Source organism: Pan troglodytes, chromosome 12 (genome assembly GCF_028858775.2).
Source record: "Pan troglodytes isolate AG18354 chromosome 12, NHGRI_mPanTro3-v2.0_pri, whole genome shotgun sequence".
NCBI classification, from domain to species: Eukaryota; Metazoa; Chordata; class Mammalia; order Primates; family Hominidae; genus Pan; species Pan troglodytes.
Genome location: NC_072410.2, coordinates 95,101,564 through 95,123,296, shown reverse-complemented (window position 1 = coordinate 95,123,296; position 21,733 = coordinate 95,101,564). Strand labels below are relative to the sequence as shown.

At 44.6% G+C, this 21,733-nt stretch overlaps 1 long non-coding RNA gene across 2 annotated transcripts in view; it reads left to right on the top strand.

Moving 5' to 3' along the window:
* The window catches only part of LOC107973410 (uncharacterized), a 41,571-nt gene extending 20,846 nt beyond the window's left edge, over positions 1-20,725 (top strand). Inside the window, exons 2-3 of one of the 2 annotated variants that reach the window (XR_008546373.2) lie at positions 15,836-15,911; positions 20,353-20,725. This is a non-coding gene — a long non-coding RNA (uncharacterized LOC107973410). Of the gene's footprint in view, positions 1-1,368; positions 2,384-15,835; positions 15,912-20,352 lie in introns of those variants that run through there. The other variant, XR_008546372.2, reaches the window with a different exon arrangement.
* The last annotated feature ends 1,008 nt before the right edge of the window (positions 20,726-21,733 follow it).

Below are 21,733 nucleotides of genomic sequence, written 5' to 3'. Positions count from 1 at the left end.
TGTAGACAGCAAATGGAAAGCCCTTGGCCATCGTAGTCTGGGGCTTTCTAGGCCACCACAGAGTCCTGAGTTGGGCTACACAGCTCTTGGCTGAGGCTCTGGAGTGGTGCCACCGAAGTGTGGAGCAAGAAGGTTCGGTCCATGGTCCCTCAGTAAACTCAGGCAGGCGAAAGGACATGGGCACCTCTGTGTGGGGGTGTTGGCCTCTAGTCAATTAAGGGGTGCTCTTTCTTCGTTGCTTCTCTCTCTTTGCTGGAAGTGGGCTCCCTCTGCCAGTGTTTTGCTCCATATGGCTTTCTTGCCCCCACATGGGGGCAATTGATGGAGAATAGTGTCAAGATTTTCTTAGTGCATAAATCACAGTACATTACAGTCCGGCTTCCCTGAGCAAAGCTCTTTCTGCTCGGTTGTGCGTTCTCTTCCTGGAAAGGTTTGCTAACCCTTTTCCTGACTGGGCTTGTCCAATACTTCTAGCAATTTCTAGAAATGAATCAAAGGGCAGTACCTTACGGTCACAGAGGGTCGGAGGAAGCTAAGGTTACTGCCTTCTAAGAGTAGTTCAGCTGTATATGGTACTCCACAGTTTATAAAACCTTTTCACACTCTTGTGTATTCCTTTGGTTCACACAACTTTAGAGCTGTACAGAGGAGCAATTTGCAAACTTACCTTGAGCAAATTCCTTTCCTCTTTTTCTGTTTTGATTTCCTCATTGAAGAAAAAACAAGATAATACTCTCTTTTTAAGGTATTTTCAGGCAAAGCTACTCTGCTTTCTAACTCCTGGGAGTGCTATTCACATTGAATGCCACGTGATGGGTCCTCTTGGGATTGTGCAATGGGCAGAACTCCTCATATGCATGTTGTGAGGATGAAATGACATCATTTATGTACTAGCACAAGTCCTGGGAGATAGTAGGTGATTAATAAATGCTTATCAAGTGAGTGAACTACTCACTTGGTCATGATGAATTCTGAAGGACGCTTATAGGAAGAAGGAAGTTGTACCGGCCCCCTGTGGCTGGTGTTGCCTTTCCTGCCCATTTTTTTTTGTATCTCTTGCCAAGTTGCCCTTTGTCCTAGGCCTCTGGGCTCCCAGCCGGCTGGAGGCACAGAGTTATCTGTGGGGCCTGGAGTGCTGGGCCTGGGCTGTGTAATGACCAGCCTTCCGCTTGCTTCAAGTTTCCGCTGGGGGGCTGGAAGCCACAGCATCCAGATGGCTAATTGCTTTGTGCCTGTTTCTGCAAATCACAGTGATTCACTGTCCCTGCTGAAAACACGCTCTCTTTTCAAAGATTTAATGGTTTCCAAAATTAATTTAGCCTCATCTGTTATCCCCCTGCCCTTCTGCACTGTCCTCTCTCTCCCCAGCACCCTCTTTTTTTTCCGTCCCTTCTCCCCATCCCATGATGGAGCATTCTGCGCCAAAAGCCAGCTTTCACTCTGCAGGGCAACGTGGAGAGGGATGGAAAGCCTAGACCCCTTAGCACGGTCACCTGAACACAAGCTGAGTGTGGCGTATCAGGTGGAAGCCCAGGAGGGAGGAGCCAGTGGCACAGTTATCTCCCACCACCCCACATGCTCCGGCTGCCAGCTCTGGTCTGACCGACGCCTCGGATGAAGAACTCCAAGCAGCCCCCCATTCGTACTGTTTTCCTCAGCGAACTCCCAGGGATCACCTGCTTTTTATGTGTGACGAATGTGGTCAGTTTTGTTTGCTTTTGACAGCTCATTATGGGTCCATGAGGTCAGAGTCCTGGCTGAAAGGCCAGAAGTTTAGGGAGCCTATCTCCAGCTGATACTCGCTTGCTTCTTGACCATCTTTGGGCTTCTGTTCTTTCCCAGTAACATAAAGCTTGTATGATTCTGACCTCTGGCACCTATGCATTATTTAATCAACATTTATTGGGGCTCTCTCCATGCCAGGCATGTGGTAGGCCCTAGCGGGGCAGGGGTTAAAAACCGCTGCAATCCTGGCCTTTCAGGAACTCAGTCTAGAGGGAGAAAGAAAACACCTGAGGCCAGAGGGCTCTCTCTGATCTGCTTCTTCTATTTCAAGGCTGTGCTTTTAACTATATTGAATTTCCCAGTTATTATATCTTCTTAATGAATTGTTGATTTTATCAGTATGGAATGTCCATCCCACTTTGACCCTTGTAATGCCTTTTACCTTAAATTCTATTTTATTCTGCCCATCACTAGGGGACTAGTTGAATCAGTTATGGTATATCCTCACAATGGAGTACTATGCAGTTGTGAAAAATAATGAGGGTCATCTTTACGTGCTGTTATGGAGTGATTTCCAGGATATATAGTTAAGATGGAAAAGTAGGAAGGAAAAAATATGTATTGTATGCTACTGTTTAAGAAAGACAAGTATTCATCTGTGTGTGCGTGTGTTTGCTTATATATTAAAATGCAGAAAAATATGGCCAGGTGCGGTGGCTCACGCCTGTAATCCCAGCACTTTGGGAGGCTGAGGCAGGTGGATCACTAGGTCAGGAGATCGAGACCATCCTGGCTAACACGATGAAACCCCGTCTCTACTAAAAAATACGAAAAATTAGCTGGGCATGGTGGTGGGCGCTTGTAGTCCCAGCTACTCAGGAGACTGATGCAGGAGAATGGCGTGAACCCAGGAGGCGGAGCTTGCAGTGAGCCGAGATCACGCCACTGCACTCCAGCCTGGGCGACAGAGCAAGACTCCATTTCAAAAAAAAAAAAAAAAAGGCAGAAAAATAAATCATTACATCAAAAGTAAATAAATTAATAAAATGGGGTAGAAAGGGAGAGATGTTTGTCAAAGGGTGCAAACTTTCAGTTATAAGATGAAAAAGTTCTGGAGATCTAATGTACAGCATGGTGACTACAGTTAATATCACTGTATTATATATTTAAAATTTGCTAAGAGAGTAGATCTTAAATGCTTTTGTCACAACACAAAAATGACAATGATATGAGGTAACATGTTAATTTGATTGTGGTAATCATTTCATAATGTATACATTTATCAAATCATCACATCGTATACCTTAAACACATACAATTTTTATTTGTCAATTATGTGTCAAAAAAAGTCTTGGGAAACAAAAAAGAAAAAATCCTCATAAAAAATAAAATAAACCAAAAATAAACAAATGAAAATATTCCCTTTGAGAGAGGGAGAGACTGGGCAGACGGGTCAGAAATAGAAGCAAGGCTTCTCTGAATAGACAACTTGCTAGATTTGATTTTGGAATGTAAATATTATACATAGTTATAAAACAAAATTAAAATGGGAAAGCACTTTTTTTTTTTTTTTGAGATGGAGTCTTGTTCTGTCACCCAGGCTGGAGTGCAGTGGCGTGATCTCGGCTCACTGCAAGCTCTGCCTCCCAGGTTCACACCATTCTCCTGCCTCAGCCTCCTCAGTAGCTGGGACTACAGATGCCTGCCACCATGCCTGGCTAATTTTTTGTATTTTTAGTAGACACGGGGTTTCACCGTGTTAGCCAGGATGGTCTCGATCTCCTGACTTCGTGATCCGCCTGCCTTGGCCTCCCAAAGTGCTGGGATTACAGGCGTGAGCCACCACGCCCGGCCGGAGAAAGCACTTCTTAAAAAAAGACAAATGATAACAACTATGTATCAGTTTCATGGCAAAACTCACAGAATTATTTCAGGAGACTCTAAAATATAGTATTTAACAGTAGGACTATTGAGAGATATACTCTATGTAGGGAACAATAGCAAAACACCCTGCAAAAATAAACTCTCTTTGGTAATCATATTGTTAGTAATATTATAGATACTATTATTCTGAAACTATTATACATAGGTAGGATGAAGCAAATAAGCAACTATGTTAACATTAGGATCCAAGATTTTCAGTATAATAGAACAAAGTCACAAACATAAAAATCAAATATGTTAAGCAAAAATTCTAAATTTGAATAGAAACTATTATAAGTATGGACTTATGATTAATTTAAAATAATCTACTTCCTAGCAGAGTCAACTGAGAAGGCCTAGAAACAATGATCAATCCAATAATAATGAGCACCTCTGGACCCCAGATTGTGATTTCTAACTACCATGTCCCACTAAAAGGACCAAGGCTCCTTGGGAAAAATTTTCCATGCTTATTTTGTACATTATCCTAACCTGTGTGTTACAGGATACAAATTTGTCAAACTAGATAGAAGGAAGTTGCCAGAGATTATTAGAGTCTTGTCAAAAGAAGAGCAACATTGACTTGAAGAGGTACCCACTCGCCAAAAATGGGATAATTAAGCACAAATAGAATAATAATTGATTGCAGCATTATTCACAGTAGCCAAGATATGAAGTGAATCCGAATGTCCATCTACCCCTCCCTCCCTCCCTGCAGTCTCCCTCTCAAGAGATTATTACTTCAAATCTTCTGGCTGTTTTTTCCCCCTGATAATTTCTTTGTTGTTGTTGTTGTTGTTGTTTTTTCTTTATTTTTGAGACAGGGTCTTGCTCTGTCACCAGGGCTGGAGTGCAGTGGCACGATCTCGGCTCACTGCAGCCTCCACCTTCCAGGCTCAACTCAAGCAGTCCTCTCACCTCAGCCTCTGCATTAGATGGGACCACAAGCACGTGCCACCATTCCTGACTTTTTTTTTTTTTTTTTTCCCGAGAGATAGGGTTTAGCCATGTTGCCCAGGCTGGTCTCAAACTCCTGGGCTCAAGCAATCCACCCACCTAGGCCTCCCAAAGTGCTGGGATTACAGGCAAGAGCCACCATGCCTAGCCTCTCCTTGTTTTTAAGTGATATGCTTATACTATTATTTCTTGATACTGTAGGGACACAGCTCTGCCATGGCACCTGGTGACCTTGCATATATCCAAATAGGGCACCAAGGCAAAGGCTTGAACCACAATGAATATGAATCTTGGCAGAATGCCTGTGGTCCTCTCAGAACACAAGACAGTATGGGAGACTTGTAAAGAGCTGCTAAGAAGCCACTTTCCATCCACGTCTTAGCTCCCCTGGGAGGCTGTCATAAGACAGTTATTTATTGCCCTCTGGGTTCTGAGGAGGTATGTGGCTTTCTGCCCTGTCCCCTCCCCACTTTAGGTCATCCGTTCTTTTTCTTTCTTGGCTTTGAAAATTTTTAATTTATTCTTTTCAAAAACAATTTTTAATTGATGCGTAATAGATATACATAGTTTCGGGGTACATGTGATAATACACTCACATAATTTGTAAATATCAAATGAGTGTACTTGGGGCATCGATCAGCTTACGTGTTTATCATTTCTTCATTTTAGAAACATTTGAATTATTATCTCCTGGCTATTTTGTTTGTTTGTTTGTTTGTTTTTGAGACAGAGTCTCACTTTGTCTCCCAGGCTGGAGTGCAATGGTGCAATCTCAGCTCACTGCAACCTCCACCTCCTGGGTTTGAGCAATTCTCATGCCTTAGCCTGCTGAGTAGCTGGGACTACAGATGCGTACCACCATACTCAGCGAATTGTGTGTGTGTGTGTTGTTTTGTTTTTTGTTTTTTTGAGACAGACTCTCGCTCTGTCGCCCAGGCTGGAGTGCAGTGGTGCGATCTCAGCTCACTGCAAGCTCCGCCTCCCGGGTTCATGCCATTCTTCTGCCTCAGCCTCTTGAATAGCTGGGACTACAGGCCCCCACCACCATGCCTGGCTAATTTTTTTGTATTTTTTATTAGAGACGGGGTTTCACTGTGTTAGCCAGGATGCTCTCTATCTCCTGACCTTGTGATCCACCCGCCTCGGGCTCCCAAAGTATTGGGATTACAGGCGTGAGCCACCGTGCCTGGCCGTTGTTTGTGTTTTTTGGTAGAAACGGGGTTTCACCATGTTGACTAGGCTGGTCTCAAACTCCTGACCTCAGGTGATCCACCCACCTCCCAAGTGCTGGGATGAGAGGCATGAGCCACTGAGCCCAACCTCTCCTAGCTATTTTGAGGTGTACAACAGATTATCATCAACTATAGTTACCCTTCTGCTCTAACACTAGGTCTTATTTCTTTTACCAAACTGTGTACTTATACCCATTAATAGCTTCTCTTAATCCTCCCTCCCCCCCACCATTTATTTTTGATGTTCTCTAGTTTCACAATAATGTTTTTATATTTCCTCATTTCTGGAAAAATTTCAACCATGATCTCTTTGAGAAAATGACTTTTTGGGCCAGGGGCGGTGGCTCAAGCCTGTAATCCCAGCACTTTGGGAGGCCAAGGCAGGTGGATCACCTGAGGTCAGGAGTTCAAGACCAGCCTGGCCAACATGGTGAAACCCTATCTCTACTAAAAATACAAAAATTAGCTGGGCACGGTGGCAGATGCCTGTAATCCCAGCTACTCAGGAGGTTGAGGCAGGAGAATTGTTTGAACCCGGGAGGTGGAGGTTGCAGCGAGCCAAGGTGGCGCTACTGCACTCCAGCCTGGGTGACGGAGTAGGACCCTGTCTCCAAAAAAAAAAAAAAAAAAAAAATGCTGGGCACAGTGGCTCATGCCTGTAATCCCAGCACTTTGGGAGGCCAAGGCAGGTGGATCACCTGAGGTCAGTAGTTCAAGACCAGCCTGGCCAAGATGGTGAAACCCTGTATCTACTAAAAATTTAAAAAAATTAGTCAGGTGTGGTGGCAGCCGCCTGTAATCCCAGCTACTCGGGAGGCTGAGGCAGGAGAATTGCTTGAACCCCGGGAGGTGGAGGTTGCAGTAAGCTGAGATCATGTCATTGCACTCCAGCCTGGGCGATAGAGTGAGACTCTGTCTCAAAAAAAAAAAAAAAGAAGGAAAAAGAAAATGACTTTTTGGCTGGACATGGTGGCTCATGCTTGTAATCCCAGCACTTTGGGAGGCCAAGGCGGGCGGATCGTGAGGTCAAGAGATCGAGACCATCCTGGCCAACATGGTAAAACCCCGTCCCTACTAAAAATACAAAAATTAGCTGGGTGTGGTGGTGCGTGCCTGAAGTCCCAGCTACTCAGGAGGCTGACAGGAGAATCGCTTGAACCTGGGAGGTGGAGGTTGCAGTGAGCTGGGATCACGCCACTGCACTCCAGCCTGGTGACAGAGCAAGACTCTGTCTCAAAAAAAAAAAAAAAAAAAAAAAAAAAAAGAAAGAAAATGACTTTTTGTCATCCAGTCCACTTTCTCTCAGAATTCTTATTATAGGAATCTTGACACATTTAAAAAATCTTGTCTCTTTTATCTTTCTGGCTATGATCTAGGAGACTTCCTCACTTAGATTTTTCAGATCACTAAATACAAAAGAAAAAAGAAAAAAAGGAAAAAACCCAAAAAGAAGCGAATCACTAAAGCCCCATACCTCAGAATAGAGCTGAAGAATGTAACTACTTAGCCACAATCTAAGATTGATTCCTTAGCAGTGGGTATCCAACAACTCACGTTTCAGTCATCGGCCCCTTTTGTGTCATCCTTTTTGATGTGTGAGAAAAGGATCACAGGGAGCTAGCACTTTTGGCTTATTCTTTTTTTTTTTTCTCTCTCTGTAAGTAATAAACTGTCTAAATCTGAAGTGGTTCATTGTATCTTTGCTGATTGAATCAGTCAGGTCTTGGCCTTGCCTTGTCTTGCAGGCACAAGCTTGACAGACACTATCTATTGGTTTCTTGTGTGATAATTAAGGTTTTAGTTTTCTTACATTTTCCCTCCCTCATATAAACGTAGTATGATTTTTTTAAAAATTAAGTCAGTAGTCAATGTTTATATTATTATGGCTCTACTGAACATGGTATTGCATAATGACATTCCCTCCAGCTTTGTGTTTTTCCTGCAGTTAAGAGTTGCCATAGTTTTTCTTTTGCTTAGTTTTAAAAAATATGTATTGCTAATATTTTCCAAGTGTTCTATGTATATCTGTTAAACATCTAGCAATGCTTTTTTTCCCCAAATGTCCAAGTGTATGAAATAATTGGTCACTATCCCTTCCTCTACTGCCAGAGATCTCCCTTCTTAGCCCTGTCATCTTGCTACAATTTGGACATATTACTCTGTACAGCTGGGGCTCAGGTGTCATCTTAGGACTTCTTATCATCAGTCTTCTCCTTTGCATTGCTTCTCTGTTTTCTGAAATCCCTTTGTTCCTTGTTCTTGGCTTAGTCTTTCATTTCACTGAATCATATCCTTCACTATCTTCCTAAGAAAAGGTGTGTAGGAGGTAAAAATTTTGAGTTCTTACATATCTGGAAATGTCTTTATTCCACAGTTATCCTTTATTTGGCTAAGTATAGAATGCCAGGATAAAAATAATTTTCACTCAGAACTTTGGGTGCCCAACACTACTCTCCTCCTGCACTGCTGTTGTACTCCTTCATACATGACATGATTTTCTCTTTAGAGGTTATTAGCTTATTCCCATTTTCCTGGAATTCTGAAATTTAAAATTATTGCCTTGGAATTTTCCCCCATTCTAATGGACACATTAGTGGACACTCAATTTGGAGATTTATATCCTTCACTTCCGGGAAAATCAATCAATCAATCAATCTATCTATCTATCTATCTATCTATCTATCCATCTATCAGTCAATCATCTATTCATTCTATCCTTTGTTTTCTCTGTTTCAAAGCTGAATAAAACTTTTGAAACTTTTTGAATATTCTTTTAACACTCTTTTCTTCTCCTAGCTTTCATTCGTTTTATTCTACTTTCTGGGAGATTTCTTCAACTTTATTTTCCTACTCTTTTGACCACTTTTTTTTTTCTTTTTAGAGACAGAGTCTCACTCTGTCACCTAGGCTGGAGTGCAGTGGCATGATCATAGCTCACTATAGCCTCAAACTCCTGGGCTGAAGTGATCCTCCTACCTCAGCCTCCCAAAGTGCTGGGATTACAGGTATAAGCCACTGCACCCAGCAGTGACCACATTTTTAATTTGTAAGAGTTCTTTATCATCCTCTGATTATTTCTACTTCACATCATCCTGCCCTTTTTCATGGCTGTGTATCTTCTTTTAAATCTCTGAGACTATCAGTTAAAAATACACATAAATTTTTTTTTAAAGTTTCTTTTTACATCATTTCTATTTCCTTTGAGTTCATTTTTTTCTGTTTGTTTGTTTTGGTCTCTCTCTCTCTCTCTTTCATGTGGGATACTTTTTGCAAATTTCTGGTGATCCTGGGCTATCCAGTCATATGGAATAGTGAGGCATCACAATGATTGGTGACTCTGTTATATGGACAGATATTTGACTGGCAGGTCTCAATCTGAGGCTATTTCATTGGGAGACCATAAAAGTCTCTCCTTAAGGTCACCGAAGGGTAGGTTTGAGATGTTTGGGTGGGGGGGCATTTTGACAGCATGGCTTCTCCTTTGGTATGTTTAATTGTGATGTTTGACAGACATCCTTGTAGTCAAAGACGATACTTTTAAAATAAATTATCCCCCAATGATGACTTGGGCCCTGTCACTCAACGGGAGAATTAGCAGAGCCTGTAGGATCTTATTTGGAATTGACATTCTCTATTGTAATTTCATTCCTGTTTATTTTTAAATTTTCTTTGTGTTCCACGGGAAAAGAAAGATGTTGCTCAGTTTTAAACTTAACAGTGCACAAGTTGCTTTGTTACAGTAAAACCCAATGTTTACACATGCACACAAAGTCCATCTTCAGGGGACTTTTCTCTGGGGCTAACAGTTTTTTTCCAGTGAAGAATCCTCCAGTCTTCTAGCCAGGGAACATATACCTGATAGTCCTTTTCTGGGAATGGGGTAAGGGAAGGAGCATGGCATTGGGGTCCACTATTAACATGTAGACTTCAACATAATCCTCCTCCGGTCTCAGCCAGCACCTGCCCTACTGTGGATGGGATCCCCGAACTTGGGGGTGCTCTGGTTCTATTTCTGTAAAGAAAAAAACCTCCAATCAAGTGCAGGGACATAGTTGCCTGACTATTTGGGATTGGGAGGGGATCTGGAATTGTAATTTCTTCATATATGTCTTTCAATTGCTTCCCTAGGGTTTAGCCTATCCTTCAAACTCACTTCCTGCAGAACCTGCTGCCTCCAAGTTTCCAGCTCTCGGGGCTCTCTGGGAGGATCTGCTCAGTCCTCATCATCAGTGCCATCTTTGGGCCCTTTCAAGTCAGTTACCCCATGGCAGCCACTTTTTATCATCCCCAAATTTGCTAAGTTCTTCTGTCCACTGAGGTCCTCACTCCCATTCTCAGAGTTCTCATGGGTTTATGCTTTAAAAACTTTTGTGGGTCTTTGGAGAAAAAGGAGATAAAGATGTATGGTCAATTTGTTATCTACAGTATCTCTGACATCATGTGTTGTGAGCCACCCACTTTTAAAACTAGATTTTTTTTTAATTTAAATTTTTATTTTTAAATTGACACATAATTATATATACTTAAGGGGTACAATGTGATTTATGTATATATGTTTATACATATGTTTATATATGTGTATATATATCTATCACATTGTACCCCTTAAGTACAACGTGTGTGTGTGTGTGTGTGTGTGTATATATATATATATATATAGTACAATACATGCATATACAAGTACTATACACATACCCATACATTGTGGAATGATTATATCAAGCTGATTAACACATTCATCACCTCACACCCTTATTTTTTGTAGTAAGAACATTTACAAAAAATTCTTTTAGCAATTTCAAAATATACTCTACATGATTATTAACTATGGTCATCATGTTGTGGAACAGACCTGGAAAACTTCTTTCTCCTGTCTAACTGAAACTTTGCACCCTTTGATCAACATCTCCTCCTTCCTTGCCTTCCTAGCCTCTAGTAACCACCATTCTGCTCTCTGAAGTAGGAATTTATTTTAAATGTTCCCTAAACATTTATTTCAAGCATCCAAGATTTCATAAAAATCTTTATGTCACCATCTTCTTACAGGTCTTGATCTATTCCCGGCCTTCGCTTTGCCAAACTAAAACCTCAGTTCTCATGTTGATGTTTTCACCAGGCTCCGGATTCTCTGGTTCTTTTTCTCTGGCCTCCCTTCAGTTGTCCTTCTGGAGGTCCATGACAAGAGATGCAGGCATCCCAGCCACCCCCTGGATGACAAAATCCTCTTCTACAAATATCTCTGCGCTAAGCGGTTGCCTAGGCAGGGTAAAAGACAGGACTTGCCTTTGGTGGGAGAGCATGTTCTCCACATTCTTCCTCACTGTGGACAAAGTTCTCAGAAGCCACTTTGGCTTCAAGGAGGTATCCCTTAAATGGTGTGTTCACACATCACCACGCACCACATTGCCCAAGGGAGCACTGCTATAATTAGCATGTGAGCTCCTCACCAGTCCATCACATTCTAGTAAACCCAGATGTAAGGGAGACTTGGTGGAAAAGAGGAGAAAGCCAAAAAGACAGACAAAACAAGAAGAAGAGGGGAAGAAGGATGATGGGGAAAGGGTGGCAATAATATTCATAATAAGGTTTGTAATTAATGATTATAATAAGTACTTGCATTTGCAAAGAATTTCCACGTGCATGGTTTCATTCACTATGTGTAACAACACAAAAAAGTACACACTTAGTCCCTATAGACTACCTTATGGGTTCAATGGGTTCAATTCTAGAACTTAATTATAATGATCATCTATGACTTTCTTTCAGAGAAATTTGCTCCAAGTTTCAAACAGTGATTTATAAATGGAAACATACACTGTGTGGAAGTTCAGGGCTGCTTGAGTAGATGAAGGCATAGCTTGATTTCTCTGAAAAAGGAGGACTCATTCCACAGGGGTTGATGGTGAGTCTCCTCTGAGCCAGCTGTGGTGCTGAGTGCTGAGGTGACGGTAAAGATGAGTAGTGCATGGATGCTCCTGCCCACAGCGAGTGGATTTAAGAAGAGAGCACCTGATGCTGCCGAGGGATTACAAAGGAAAGATTCAGTGAGGCATTGCAAAGGAAAGATTCAGTGAGGGATTGCAAAGGAAGGGTTCAGTGAGGGATTGCAAAGGAAGGGTTCAGTGAGGGATTGCAAAGGAAGGGTTCAGTGAGGGATTGCAAAGGAAGGGTTCAGTGAGGGATTGCAAAGGAAGGGTTCAGTGAGGGATTGCAAAGGAAGGGTTCACTGAGGGATTGCAAAGGAAGGGTTCAGTGAGGGATTGCAAAGGAAGGGTTCACTGAGGGATTGCAAAGGAAGGGTTCAGTGAGGGATTGCAAAGGAAGGGTTCACTGAGGGATTGCAAAGGAAGGGTTCAGTGAGGGATTGCAAAGGAAGGGTTCACTGAGGGATTGCAAAGGAAGGGTTCAGTGAGGGATTGCAAAGGAAGGGTTCACTGAGGGATTGCAAAGGAAGGGTTCAGTGAGGGATTGCAAAGGAAGGGTTCACTGAGGGATTGCAAAGGAAGGGTTCAGTGAGGGATTGAAAAGGAAGGGTTCATTGAGGGATTGCAAAGGAAGGGTTCACTGAGGGATTGCAAAGGAAGGATTCATAGACCAGAATTTTGACATGGGCTCTGTCCAGCAGAAAAGGTAGGGTAGGGCATTTTTGCAGAGAATGTGATGGACAAACACATGAAGTCACAGTTAATAATTTAATATGGACAAACCAAGGGTGGCATCCCTGTAGCAGACATGGGAATTGTTACCACCCAACAAAGAATCCTCCTTCTTTGAGTATTAATTCACTGATTTCCTCAGGGGAGCTATTTCACCACACCCAACTTTCAGTCCCCATGATTGGATGGGACTGGGTATATCATTCAGCCTGACAATTCATCAGAGAGATTTACTCAGAAATTGGCATGTTACCCATTCTAGGCCAATGAGAGGGGGTCCTGAGATTTTTGCTAGAACTCTTGGAAAAGAAGCATTTTCTTTCTCTGTCAGGATTGTAGAATAACTGTAGGTGGATGTTCAGTATATTAGATTATTTGTTTGTTTGCCTGTTTGTTTATATGCATTGAGTAAAATCAGAAAGAAGTATCTTAAAATATTGACATCAATGAATTTTTGGTGGTGGGATAATGATGACATTTATGGTTTTTGTACATTTACATATTATTTATATTTTCTACAAATTTATTATATTTATATTAAAATATATTTTTTTCTTTCTTTTATTTTTCTGAGACAGAGTCTCATTCTGTCACCCAGGCTGGAGTACAGTGGTGTAATCTCAGCTCACTGCAGCCTCTGCCTCCCAGGTTCAAGTGATTCTCATGCCTCAGCCTCCGGAGTAGCTGGGATTACAGGTGTGCACCTCCACACTCAGCTATTTTTTGTGTGTTTTTAATAGAGATGGGGTTTTGCCATGTTGGCCAGGCTGGTCTCTAACTCCTAGCCTCAAGTGATCTGCCTGCCTAAGCCTCCCAAAGTGCTGGGATTACAGGCATGAGCCACCGAGCCCTGGCAGATTTTTTTTTTTTTTTTTTTTGATACAGACTCTCACTCTGTCACCCAGGCTGGAGTGACGTGGTGCGATCTCAGGTCACTGCAGCCTCCACCTCCCAGGTTCAAGTGATTCTCCTGCCTCAGCCTCCCAGGTAGTGGGGATTACAAGTGTGTGCCACCACTCCTGGCTAAATTTTGCATTTTTAGTAGAGACGGGGTTTCACCACATTAGCTAGTCTGGTCTCGAACTCCTGGCCTCACGTGATCCACCCACTTTGGCCTCCCAGGGTGCTGGGATTACAGGCATGAGCCACTGCCCAAAATGGATTTTGATGTTATAAATTATTATTTTAAAACTATTTTAGGCTGGGCGCTGTGGCTCACGCCTGTAATCCCAGCACTTTGGGAGGCCGAGGTGGGTGGATCACCTGAGGTCAGGAGTTCGAGACCAGCCTGACCAACATAGTGAAACCCCATCTCTACTAAAAATACAAAATTAGCCAGGCGTGGTGGCGCATGCCTGTAATCCCAGCTACTTGGGAGGCTGAGGCAGGAGAATCACTTGAATCCGGGAGGCGGAGGTTGCAGTGAACGAAGATGGCGCCATTGCACTCCAGCCTGGGCAATAAGAGCAAAACTTAGTCTCAAAAAAAAAAAGTTATAATACATTATAAAACAATATACATATGTACCATAATATATGTTTATGTTTATAATATTATATAAATAATAGATTCATGTAATTTTTACATTAATATAGAACAGAAGTGCTTTAAGCCCCAAATGCCCATTTATTCCTTCCCTTGGTTCCAGTTTTAAACCCAACTCCTGAAACCTGGCAGGACCTGCATCCTGAATCCCAGGTTAATCCAGTTTCCTATAAAAACTTTTTCAAAAGAAAGCATTTTACCTTTTCAAAGTCAGGAATTTAGCAAAAAGAGACATTTCAAAGTAAAACATTTAGGAACTAAGAGGTTACACTGGCGCCCCGTTAGACCTCAGTCCTCCTCTCAGCACAGAGGGTGGAAAGATGGGTGGGGCTCTGTTCTCAGGATGGGCTCTGACTCCAGGCCGGCTGTGGCAGGGGGACCAGGGGTGGCCGTGCCTCTTTGATCTGACTTTGTAGTCCTTTTAGGAAGAGCTCAGTGGGTTGTTGAACTGGCGTGGATGCCCTTGGTAGCCCTGCCAGAGAGAGGAATAGGACACAACCCCCACCCATCCTCCTGTCACCTGCCTTCACAGTCACAGTCCCTTCAGTCACCAAATGGGAACAGCACAGCTCGGCCCTGCCTGGGTTTCCTCTCCCCTTGTTTGCAAGGACTCCTGAGAATTCACACATATCCTGGGTGTCCTCCCTGCCAGTCACCAGCTCAATCCTGCTGGTGCCCACTGCAGAAACAGACCCCTCTCTTTTTTTTTTTTTTTTTGAGATGAAGTCTTACTCTGTCACCCAGGCTGGAGTGCAGTGGTGCCATCTCAGCTCACTGCCATCTCCACCTCCTGGGTTAAAGCGATTCTTCTGCCTCAGTCTCCCGAGTAGCTAGGATTACAGGCTCCTGCCACCACACTCAGCTAATTTTTTTGTATTTTTAGTAGAGACAGGGTTTCACCATGTTGGCCAGGCTGGTCTCGAACTCCTGACCTCAAGCGATCCGCCCGTCTCGGCCTTCCAAATTGTTGGGATTATAGGTGTGAGCCACCATGCCCAGCCCAAGCCCCTCTCTTAAGTTCTCCAAGCACAGCTTTAACAAAACTCCCCATAACCTCTGCAGAGATGCCATTCTCTCTCAAAGAAAGCCACATTTTTATAGTGACTAAGAGGAGCCTGTGGCCTCACGTTGTCCTGCATTGCACTGTCTCCTTTCCAGAAAAGGTTCACGTTTTATCCTTGCATAACCCAAAGACCTATTAAAATCTTTTCCTAAAAACAAAAGGGATTATTCCCACAAGAGCAAGTTGCTTCCACCTCCACCGGAGACAAAGAAATTGGAATCAAAACCCCAAGCCCATGTGGCTCAGAATAGCAGTTTGCTCTTTTTTTCTTGCCATTGCTTTTTTCAAAAATAGCGGAGGCCATTTTTTGCACACCACATTCTATACCTGTTTGGAAACCAAAGGCTGAGTCTGAAAGAGGGTCAGGGACTGGGCTGGGAAGGGAAGGCTGCAGGAGAGACTCAGGAAGAGGGAGTGAGGTCAATGAACACAGCAATCGCCAGTTTTTCCAAGACTGAGACCTTTTATCGTGGAGTCAGATGTGGGGAGAGGGGGCCAGGCGTCAGCTAGCTGTGGGATCACGGGCAAGTCTTGGAGGTGCCTCTTCCAGCTTCAAATCTCTATGTACTTTGGGGAGGCAGGGGGTTTGCTTCCCAGGTGCAGGCTTGCACCTGCCTCTTTCTGGATTGCATCAGAGCTGCTCAGGACTCATTTCCCCACCCCCACAGGCGCCTACAGCTCCCTCCCCCTCCCATAACTTATTAGCTACAGATAACATCCCTTTGTTCTCCCAGTGACTCCACACCCACAGAAGGAGAGGGGGATGAAGAAATCTGCCAGGAGGGTGCCTCCCGCCAGTATCTGATGAAGGTAAGAGGTAAGAGGCTGCCCGTTTACTGCTTGTGCCTTCCAGGGAAGCTTCTTCCCCAGGGCCTCTACCCGTTTCGGGAGGCGTTTCTGGGCTAGGCTTCCTGGCAGGGGAGGCTCTCAGGCACTGGGGCCGCTGAGGGTATGTGGTGAAGCGCTTGGCTTGGAAATCTTTGCCTTAGGGACTCATTAAGAATTTTTTCAGGGAATCCTCGTCGGGTGTCTTCCAATGGCTTCCCACCAGGTTACAGTCAGGCCGAAACCTCTTTTTTTTTTTTTTTGAGATGGAGTCTCGCTCTGTCGCCCAGGCTGGAGTGCAGTGGCGCGATCTCGGCTCACTGCAAGCTCCGCCTCCCAGGTTCACGCCATTCTCCTGCCTCAGCCACCCGCGTGCCCGGCATGGCCCAAACTTCTAAGCCTTTTTTGCCAGTCCTTTTCCCAGACCCACTGAGCTCCAGTTACATAGAACCACGTGCGATTTCCTTGAAAACATTATGCATTTTCATGCTTCCGTGGCTACTTTGCATATGCTGTTTCCTTTGCCTGGAGTGCCCCCTACCACTTCTCTTCTTAAAGAACTCCTATTCATCCTTCAAGACCCTACTCAAAAGTCAGGTTCTTTTTCAAAGCCTTGCTTGACTTCCCAGACAGGGTGGGATGCTCTGTGCTCTAGGCACAGGGTTCCTTCCCTGGCTCATCTGGGATTAGGGTAATTATTAGAATTTACATGTTTATCTTCCTTCTAGTTGTTCCTCCAGGGCAGGGACTGTCATTCACCTTTGCAAATGTGGTGTACAGCACAGTGCCAGGCCCTCGTAATTCCTCAGCCAGTATTTGTGGCAGGATAAACACAGTTTCTTCTGGATTTATTGTAATTTTGAGTAGCATTAAGAGAATGCTTTTGTCTCTGTGGACATTCCCTGGCCTCCAGTGGCATCTCTCCAGACAAAGGTCACATATTTGTGAATCTGTATATTCACACAGCATCAGCATGTCACTTCTCAGGTATTTTACATCTGATTTATTTATTTTACACATTAACCCTATGGGTGGTTGTTATTGTTACCATCATAAAATAAAGAGATCGAGATGCTAAGAGATTAAGTACCATGTTCAAGGTATCAGCACTTGGATGGCAGAGCTGGGACCTGAAACCAGGTATTCTGGCTGCAAAATCTTTTATCTACATCTGAGTTTCTGAGTAAGTGGTCTTTGAATCAGTAGGTCAGCGTCCCCTGGGGACTTGTTAGACAACCAAAAACTCCAAGGGTGGGGCCCAGCAATCTGTTTCAACCAGCCCTGCAGGTCATTCTATCCTCAAGTTTGAGAACCCTGGCCTGTGCCACAGCTGCTCCAGTAGCTGTCCACAGCCATGGGAGGGCGCTCCAAGGCCAACTTTCACCGCTGGGAACCTGTCAGGCACAGCAGAAGGCAAGAAAATGCATGAACTGGGAATTAGGCGGCAGAGTTCTAGTCCTGCCAGTTCTGCAATTATTGGTTGAGTGATTTGGAGCACATTATTTAATGTTTAACCTCCCTGGGCCTCAGTTTTCTCATCTGTAAAATGAGGATGATGACTAAATGTTCTCATCTCTAATTTCCCTTTAAATTCTGTTATTCAGCTCTCCTTTGGAGTAATATGTTGTCTGTGCCAAGGATGGAATGAAAACAGAGTATGATGGCTCATCTTGACTTTTTCCTTACTTACAAATGGAGAGCCCCAAAGTCCAAATCCTTGGACCAGCTATCCCCCACCTTCCTCCTTAGGGGCAGAAGGTGAGAGCAAGCAAACATTTGAGTTGATTCATGAAACTTTACTGGGCAAAGAATAGAAAATGTTGGTTTGGACCCTCCTTCACTATCTGGGGCCCCTCCACACGAGCTCCTTCACCGATCTGTCTCCTTCACCTGCTTCCCCACTGTGACTCTACCAGCCCCTCTCTATCCCCCCTGCAAGGCTGAGCACTTTCCCTGCACCCCCACCTGGGGTTGCCCAATTCACATGCTCTTGTTTATTCACTGCTCTTCTGAGGAAGGGTGGGGCTGGTGTCAGGGTGACTTACTAGGTTTGACAGGGGCTTGGTGGCCTCATGGGGAGCCCCTCAGACGCTGGCTTCACATGGCCCCTCCTGCTGGCTTCACATAGACCCAACGGCCCTCCCTGGAGCCCACCTCACAGTGGATGGGACTGTACCTACTGGGCACTGGTGGGGCCCAGCATTCAGCTGAAAAAACCTCCGGTCTACATTGGGCTAAAAGGGAGGAAGAATGTTTCTTGCCCTTTTGAGATGTTTGCAAAAATCCCCAAAAAGCAATTGTGTTGTCAGAGTACAGCCTTGAATCAGAAAGGTGGTTAGAAGAATTTTAATCACCCAGGAGCTTGGCATCAACATAAGAACATGGCTGATACTCAAGTCCAGAGAGACTAGGAGAACTGGGGAGTTTCAGAAGTTGGTCAAAGAACGTGTTGCCTTTGGCAAAACCACACGTGTCAAACAATCCGAGTGTCTAATCAATCTGTATCGCTCTCAGAGAGACTTTCAGCACAAGGTTTCAGAAGCCAGGAAAAGCCTAATAATGTAGGACATCAGGTGTCCCCAGCAACCCTGGGGTGAAAAGCCAAAGAAGGTGGTTCTTAAACAAGGGCTTGACCAGGCCCAGTGGCTCACACCTGTAATCCCAGCACTTTGGGAGGCCAAGATGGGCAGATCATGAGGTCATGAGATCGAGACCATCCTGGCTAAAACAGTGAAACCCCGTCTCTACTAAAAATACAAAAAATTAGGTGGGCATGGTGGCGGGCGCCTGTAGTCCCAGCTACTCGGGAGGCTGAGGCAGGAGAATGGTGTGAACCCAGGAGGCGGAGCTTGCAGTGAGCCGAGATCGCGCCATTGCACTCCAGCCTGGGCGACAGAGCGAGACTCCGTCTCAAAACAAACAAACAAACAAACAAACAAAAAACAAGGGCTCTGGGAAGACCGGAAGCCAATGTCGACTCCTCTTCAGTTGAAGGTCACCGAGGCTGCATTTCTCAGCTGCAAGTGACCAGGGAAGCTGACCACCCCTTAGATGATCAGTGGAACAACATGTTAATAAGAATATGTGTGTAAAGTTGTGTGCAGTTACGGTTTCTGTGCCTTTTAAATCAATACACATTGTCTCAACCTAGTACCCTGGAGTCCCATGTCAACACCTTCTGCTGATGGCTGCTTTCTTGACCCATTCTGAGCACCCCAAAGTGGGCCTGGTAATTGAGTTCAACCGGGAACCTGCTGACCTGCCTCAGCAGTCTTGGAACTTCCCAGGATCCCAGGGGGTTTGGAAGCCTGGGGACCACCCAGGCGTGGATTAGGATTCCTGGACTGCTCCAGCATGGGCCCCTCTCCCTCCCCACAGTCAGCGCCTGTCCCATCTCAGCCTGAAATTGGCCTGCTTTCCTCCAAGACTTGGATCGAAAGACTCTTCTGCACATGTTCAAAATGTATTTCAACTCCTTAGAGTCTCCTAAGCCTCCCATTGCCAAGCCCCTGTGACTTCACAGACACTGAGCACTCATCTCTGGTGCTGTCTTCTACCCAAAGAGTGGCCACATCTGAACATGCTGGTCCTTTAGCTCTCTGTTGTGCAGGAGTGAGGAGACACGGGCTGTAGTCTCAGCATGCTGATGCAGTCTAGCTGTGGGCCCTTCGGCAGGTCACTTTACTTCTCTGGGCCTCAGTTTTATCATGTGTAAAATGAGAATGTTGCTTTAGATGCCCTCTGAGATCTTCCAACTCTAACATTCTGAGATTCTGGGGGCCGCCCTGGCCAAAACAGGTTCAGAGGTGCTGCACATCACCCCACACATAGCCATGAGGACATAGGAGAGAGTCCATGTAGTGTCAGGACAGTGGGGAAGACCCTGGGGCAGATGAATACTTTTCTTTCATGGACTTGGATTTGAGGAGAGCCTGTTGGGTGGGTCCTGGCTGGAAAGAGTGAAACAGCCTCCCTCAGACTCCCCCTATGCTTGAGTGGTTGCCTCACAGGCTGTCACTTAACCCACCTCACCACTTCCCAGGGTGGGAAAGGGAAGGGCAGACGGGGGACAGCTGATGAAATAGGCAGACACAAGTGTGTGTTCCTCAAAGACAAAGCCAAGGTCAACAGAGCTGGGCCAACTTGGGCTGCAGCTGCAGGCCCTGCTCTTTGCAGAGTTTCAGCTTCCTCTTCTTGACTCTCTCCTAATAATTTAAATGGGGTTCTTTCTCAGAGCACCAGAGCCAATGGTTGATACTTTGTGTTAGAATTTACCCACAACTATCCACTTGTGTTGCTCTTTAACCTGCAGCCAAAGAGAATGTCCTTGGCTGCTGGGAATGTGTGCAGTGAGGGCACCCAGGAGTGGGATGGTTGTTCTGAGACTGTGCTCCCACCAGACCATACTTTCTGTGTGCTCTTCCAGGAGGAAATGGATCCAGCCAGAAGGATCAGAGAGTGTCAGAAGATCTGGAAACTTCCTCTGTAGGGCCAAAGCCTCAAAATATGCCATTCTATTCTGGGGAATGCCATTTCTATTCAGGGCTCCATCCATCAAATGGAAATGGGACTCTAGGCTACTTTCCCATCTCCCAGGAATTTGGATGCCTAGAACACAACAATTCTTTTAATCTTCTAAGTTAAAAAAAAAAAATTCTGGGACAGGTGCAGTGGTTCACTCTTGTAATCCCAGCAGTTGGGGAGGCCGAGGTGGGCAGATCACTTGAGGCTAGGAGTTGAAGACCAGCCTGGGCAACATAGTAAGACCCTATCTCTCAAAAAAAAAAAAAAAAAAACAACAGTTGGGTGTGGTGTTTCATGCCTGTAGTCCCGGTTACTTGGGAGGCTGAGGTGGGAGGATCATCTGAGCCCAGGGAGATTGAGGCTGCAGTGAGCCATCATTGCACCACTGCACTCCAGCCTGGGCAACAGAGTGAGACCCAGCCAAAAAAAAAAAAAAAAAAAGATTCTATAAGGGGGAAAAAGACAAGGCATATCAAGTCCTTGACAATAGGAAAATTGCTAAATATTGCACTCAAACTAGCTTAATAATGAACAACTATACCTTCATCATAAGTTGCAAAGAACTTTGTCATACTAAATTCATACTTCGACACTGTATATTCACTCAAAAGGCTTTATAAAGAAAGTGCAAATATAGTTAGACCCCCAAATCAGTCATAATCATCATAATTTACTGAATACTTATCAAGTGCCAGGCCCTGTACTAGGTGACTTAACTGAATTATCATATTTCATCCTCACAAGAACCCTATGAGACTGAATCTATTATTATCCCAATTTTATAGATAGAGACACTGAGGCACAGAGGCTTTTTTTGTTTGCTTGTTTGTTTTGTTTTTTTTTGAGACAGAGTCTTGCTCCATTGCCCAGGCTGGAGTGCAGTGGCATGATCTCAGCTCACTGCAACCTCTGCCTCCCTGGACCAAGTGATTCTCTGAGGCACAGAGGTTTAAATAACTTGTCCAGGCAGGGCGTGGTAATCCCAGCAGTTTGGGAGGCTGAAGCCAGCAGATCACGAGGTCAAGAGATGGAGAGCAACCTGGTCAACATGGGGAAACCCCATCTCTACTAAAAATACAAAAATTAGCCGGGTGTGGTGGCGCGCACCTATAATTCCAGCTACTCGGGAGGCTGAGGCAGGGGAATTGCTTGAATCAGAGAGGCAGAGGTTGCAGTGAGCCGGGATTGTGCCGCTGTACTCCAGCCTGGTGACAGAGCGAGACTGCATCCCAAAACAAAGCAGAACAGAACAGAACAAAACAAAACAAAACAAAAACAACTTC